Source organism: Capra hircus, chromosome 5 (genome assembly GCF_001704415.2).
Source record: "Capra hircus breed San Clemente chromosome 5, ASM170441v1, whole genome shotgun sequence".
Classification (NCBI taxonomy): Eukaryota; Metazoa; Chordata; class Mammalia; order Artiodactyla; family Bovidae; genus Capra; species Capra hircus.
The window spans coordinates 24489049-24495569 of NC_030812.1; positions in this window are offsets into that span (position 1 = coordinate 24489049).

Here is a 6521-nt window from a genome sequence, read left to right on the forward strand (position 1 = left end):
TTTTCAGAGATGCCATTTACAAGACAGGACAAGTGGAAAAGTCACCTATACTAGGGTTTCCCAGGTGAAGTTTTCTCCTTTGGGGACCTCAGTTTCCTCATCTAAAGTGATTGCTTCAGACGACTCCAAAAATCCTTTCTAGAGTCAAGATTCTTTAGAAACAAGTTACCAGTAAGGAATTCAGAATTAAGCACAAAATGATTATTGCACATTTGAAAGTAAGTACATTTGATACTACTGTTGTGTAGGTAGGCCATTGAGGAGGAGGAATAGAAAAGTACAAGATTATCTACTTTCAAGGGCTTAATGATTCAATTTCAAGTTTTGAAATAAAAACTATTTTCTAATTTAAATTAGATGCATATTTAATTTTTTAAATAATCAGTTCAGTTCAGTCGCCCAGTCGTGTCCAACTCTGAGACCCCATGAACTGCAGCACGCCAAGCTTCCCTGTCTATCACCAGCTCCTGGAGCTTGCTCAAACTCAGGTCCGTTGAGTCTGTGATGCCATCGAACCATCTCATCCTCTGTCATCCCTTTTGCCTGCCTTCACTCTTTCCCAGCATCAGGGTCTTTTCCAGTGAGTCAGTTCTTCACATCAGGTGGCCAAAGGATTGGAGCTTCAGCTTCAGCATCAGTCCTTGCAATGAATATTCATGACTGATTTCCTTTAAGAATGACTGGTTTGATCTCCTTGCTGTCCAAGGGACTCTTCAGGAGTCTTCTCCAGCACCACAGTTTAAAAGCATCAATTCTTTGGTGCTCAGCTTTCTTTATAGTCCAACTCGCACATCCATACATGACTACTGGAAAAACCATACTGGAAAAACTAGACGGACCTTTGTCGGCAAAGTAATGTCTCTACTTTTTCATATGCTGTCTACGTTTGTCATGGCTTTCCTTCCAAGGAGCAAGCATCTTTTAATTTCGTGGCTGCAGTCACCATCTGCAGTGATTTTGGAGCCCAAGAAAACAAAGTCTGTCACTGTCTCCATTGTTTCCCCATCTATCCGCCATGAAGTGATGGGACCAGATGCCATGATCTTCGTTTTTTGAATGTTGACTTTTAAGCCAACTTTTTCACTCTCCTCTTTCACTTTCATCCAGAAGCTCTTCAATTCCTCTTCACTTTCTGCCATAAGGGTGGCATTTCTGCCACTTTTGAATAATAAAAGGCATTAAATGAACATGATTTTTTCTAGCACCTAACTTTATGACTTTCAATATGCTTTAAAACATATGCTCCTTGATCTGTCAGTATGAAACAGGCCTCTGATTCCCAGCTATTTGAGATGAGAAACTTGGCACATGGTCACTTTCTTCATCGCTTCTCATCTTTTGTGCTTCCAGATGCCAGTTTACCATATCATTTCTTTAAAAAGGCCAAGGCTTATAAGATTTACACTCTAATCCATAACTGCAAGTCTTCATATTGTCTAAAGAGTTTTAAAAATTGAGACACATTATTTCCTGAGAGGACTGAGTAATAAGATTGGACGCAGACATGTAACATCACACTACTAAATCTTCAACCCCAGAAGAGAAACCTCCAAATGTTAGGATCAAATTTTCTTTTCTTAGACTCAATTGCTCAAAATTATGTCACACAAGAATTTATATTATGCTGAAGTGTGACTTTCATGGGCTTTCCATAGGCTTTTTTTTGTTTTTAAAAAAATCCATGTCTTATTCCACAATATAAAAATTATTCTAAAAGCATAACCATAGTATTACTATCTCACCTGAAAAAGTTAATAACTGCTTAATATAAAATATCTGCTGAGGAAGGTTCAAATGTCCACAATCAATAATTTTTTTAGTTTGTCCAAATACGTTCTGATTTTCCAACTGATTTTAATATATGATTCCCCCATTTCCCACCCCTTGTTTTTGGTCCTTCTGGTTTATTTGACAAAGAAACTGGTAATTTCTCCTGTAGAGTTTTCCACTGTCTGGATTTTGTTGATTGTGTCCTGTGTTCTTCTCCCTGTGTTTCTGTATGTTAGTATTAAATCTAGGCACCTAACGAGATTTGTGTTCATTTTTTTTATCTTTCCATTCAGGAGCATATATGGTGTCTGTTTGCCTTATTTTTTGTGATTTTAGCTGTCACTGCTAGGCATTATCTGAATAATTTCATTCCTTGATTAGCCACAAATCTCCTATAAAGAGAAAAGTGTGTGTGTGTGCTCAGTCGTGTCCAACTCTTTGCAGCCCCACTGACCTTGTGTGCCAGGCTTTTCTGCCCATTCATTTTTCCAGGCAAGAATACTGGAGTGGGGTGCCATTCCCTCCTCCAGGGGATCTTTCTGACCCAGGGATCGAACCTGGGTCTCCTGCATCTCCTGCACTAGCAGGCAGATTCTTTACCACTACCACCACCCTGGGAAGTCCTATTAAGAGAAAACTTCCTCTCAACTATTTGGTTCCTGAAATACTGTTCATATAGGAAAGATGCTTGATTCTCTCCCTTATGGAACAGTTTTCAAAAGTACAATTTGGTTTCCTAGCATCCTGTGTATGTGTAGGGGGAGAGGCAAAAAAACCCCATGAAATTTACCATAAAATTTACCATCTTGTTTTAAAGTGTATAATACAGTAACATTAACTATATATATATATATATATATATATATATATATATATATATATATATAGTTGTGCAGCAAATCTCTAGAACTTTTGTATCTTGCAAAACTGAAACTCTCAACACACAGAACAACACTCCCCTTTCTCTCTGTACTAGGCTGTGCTGTGCTTTGCTAAGTCGCTTCAGTTTTATCTGACTCTTTGCGACCCTATGGACCGCAGCACGCCAGCCTCCTCTGTCTGTGGGATTCTCCAGGCAAGCACACTGGAGTGGGTTGCCATGCCCTCCTCCAGAAGATCTTTCCCACCCAGGAAACACCCAGGGATAGATCGAACCTGCATCTCTTACATTTCCTGCATTGGCAGGTAGGTTCTTTACCACTCCTTGATAGCTCAATTGGTGAAGAATCAGCCTGCAATGCAGGAGACCTCAGTTCAATTCCTGGGTCGGGAAGAGCCGCTGGAGAAGGGATAGACTACCCACTCCAGTATTCTTGGGCTTCCCTGGTGGCTTGGCTGGTAAAGAATCCTCCCTCAATGCAGGAAACCTGGGTTCAATCCCTGGGTTGGGAAGATTCCCTGGAGAAAGGCTACCCACTCCAGTATTTTAGCCTGGAGAATTCCATGGAGTTATGTATAGTCCATAGGGTCACAGAGTTGGACACAACTGAGCGACTTTCACTTTCTTTACCACTAGCACCACCTGGGAAGCTCCTATTGGATCTCCTATTAGGTCACCAGGGCCCAATAACCACTATTCTACTGAGTATGACTACTTTAGATACCTGCTATAAATGAAATCATGCAGGCCTTGTCTTGGCTCAGACAGTAAAGAATCTGCCTGGGTCAGGAAGATCCCCTGGAGAATGGTATGACAACTCACTCCAGTATTCCTGCCTGGAGAATTCCATGGACACAGGAACCTGGTGGGCTACAGTCCCTGGGGTCGCGAAGAGTCAGACACGACTTTCACTTTTATCTTACTTAGCATACTATCCTTAAGTTTCATCCACGTTGTAGGATGAAATCCATGTGACAGGATTTCGTTTTGTAAGGCTAATACTCTACTGTATGTATGTATCACTTTTTCTCTATCCATTCATCGTTCAGTGGGTGTTTTTGGTTGCTTTCATCTCTTAGCTATCATGCAGTAAACAAGGGAGTGTATACCTCTCTTCCAGATCTGTTCTCAATTCCCTGAGATATAAGTCTGTGTGTGTGTATTAAAGGGATGTGTTAAAGGCATAAGCTTTCACCATGGATTAAGATTTCATTTTTTCCTAGTGTTGTTTCTGCTTATTTTAAAATGTTTGCTCCCCATTGCTGTTCCAGTTTCTTGCTTTTTTGCAGGGGTTGGGGTGGGAAAGAAAAGTTTATTGCAAGGCCAACCAAACAGAATGGGTGGTTCGTACTCTAAATCCCCAAACTCCCCAGTGGTTCTCAGGGAAAAGTTTTTGTAGGTAAAATCTGGGTTGAAGGCTGCAGGGTATGTGACTTTCTTCTGATTGGCTGGTGGTGAGGCAACAGGGCAGTGCAGGAATCTTTTGCTCAGCCTGCAGTTGCTATCTTCCACCTGGGTGAAGGCCTCAGATTTGTAAAATTGCCAGGCCTGCTATGAAACCAGGTAAACCATCTAAACGACTTGGTTCTTCAGTCTCTCCCTTATTTGCACGAAGCAAAATGGAATCGAAAAGGTGGTAGGTGTTCTGATTCAACCAGTACCCTTTTGGACATCTACCATGTGCTGCGGTTGTAGGCACTTCTGAGTCCCCAGCACTGCTGGCTCAGTGACCTCCCTGTTTTTTAAATGTTTTACTGAACCACTGCCATGCCCATTCACTTATGTACAGTCTACAGCTGCTTTTGAACAATAGCAGAGTAGTTGATTCAGACACGGTAAGGTCCTCAAAGTAAAAAACACTGATGCTCTGGCCCTTTACCGAAAAGTGTGCAAAACTCTGATGTAAATTAATAATGTTTTCCCCAGAGAGTTTTGATTCTGCCAGGACAGGGAGGGGTCATGACCTGGGACAACTTTAGCCTGCTTTGAGAACTCATGCCATATTTCTTGCAAGTCCAGCAACAGATCAAAGGCTTTCAGAGTCATCTATTCCACAATACTGTTAGAAGCAGTAATACACTCTCTTCTTTGATTATGCTGTTCTCAGTTCAAGATGGTATGGATCTTTTTCATTTAACAGGTCAATCATTCAACCTGAGAAACACATGTCCTTCTGTGGAACTTTTCTTGTATCAAATAATTTTCTTACCTTGTCTTTTGTTTGCTCTTAAGTCCTTACTATTAAAATGTTAGACATCCTGTTCTATCTTTTCTCATTTTCTATTTCTCTGTCTCTTGGTTATAGAGTTGACCCTTAAAATCATGGGTTTGAACTGTGTGGGTCTATTTACATGCAGACTTTAAAAATACATACACGCTGCAGTACTACAGGATCTGCAGGTGGTTGGTGCCCCTAACACCCATGTTATCCAAGGATGAATTGTACGTTTAAGGTTGCTGAAACCTTGAAACCTTTCCTCAACAACTTTATCTTGGAACCCTTCTAATGAATTGTTTTGGCTAATGAATCAGTTTAAATTTCCAGGGGCAGTTTCTTCCTTTAAATTTTCCTTTTCAAAGCATCCTATTTTCGTTTAATGAATACACCTACTTTCTTTCAAAATATTAATTATATTTGAAGGTGGGGTCCTTTTCCGACTGCATTGTTATCCGCCCCCACCATCAGATTACAGCTGATCATCTTATGTATTAGAAAATTTCCTCAAATATCTGATGATCCTGGCTCTATGTTCATATTTAACAGTAGACGTTAGAGAGCTGAATGGAAACCCCATGTATACATATATGACTTGGAAATATTGGGATTCACTGAAGAGTGATAAAATGGTAGGCAGTCTTATTATCAGGGACAACCAAAAGTTGAGTGTCTAGAGATCTTTTTTCCAGACAAATTAGTTTTTCCCAAAGAAAAAAAATCCTGACATAGAAGTCTATACCCAGTGGTCAGCATTCTGGGAATATGCTTGGGAGCCCATATTCAACGCAGATTTTCACTTAATCCATATCTTCAAGATTATACCTAATCCAAGCCTTCTGTTATCCCTGGTATCCTATAAATCCTGTGATCTTCTGGTTTAGTGTCTCAAAATTATTAATCTCTGGCTTCTTGCTTGAAAAGGCTGAAGGACAGAAAGCGGTCACTGGGGACTTCCTTGGTGGTCCAGCAGTTAAGATTCCAAGTTTCCAGTGCAGGGGGCATGGCTTTGATCTCCAGTTGGAGAACTAAGATCTCACATGCCGTGCAGCGCAGCCAGAAACAAGACAAAAAACAAGAAAAAGAAAGTGGCCACCTGACTTCAATAAACGAAGAGAAAGGTAGTTCAATGATTCTGTAGGCAGATATGCAATCAATCCTCTTTTTAATGCTCCAAGTATCATCTCTGAAAATGAGCACCTGGTTCCTCCAGGTACTAAACAGCATTCCTGGACACTGCAACGTATACTGGCTTCTTTCTCAACGTGCCACCTTTTGCAGGCATTCAGATGACCATTTCCTTGGTTTTGGCTCTTTCTCTACCTGCATTTTCTTTCCCTAAAATTTATTCAACTCTCTTAGCCTTTGATTTCTTCTCTCCTATTTCATCTGTCATTGTGTTTACACTTAACTGAGATTTCAGGAGAGAAAGAAAATAAATGGTCAGTGTGTAATATTTAGTTGCAAGTCTTCAAACTGAACTGTAAATCATCCTAAAATACTGGGATATGGAAATGTTTTCCATGCTTTTAGCTTCCTGAAAGTACTTTCATAAATCTTACTAGAGATTTCTTAACAATGGAACAAACAAATAAAAGGATGACCAAACAATGAACAAACAGGACTCTGAAATCAAATATATTGGCAGAAAACAAA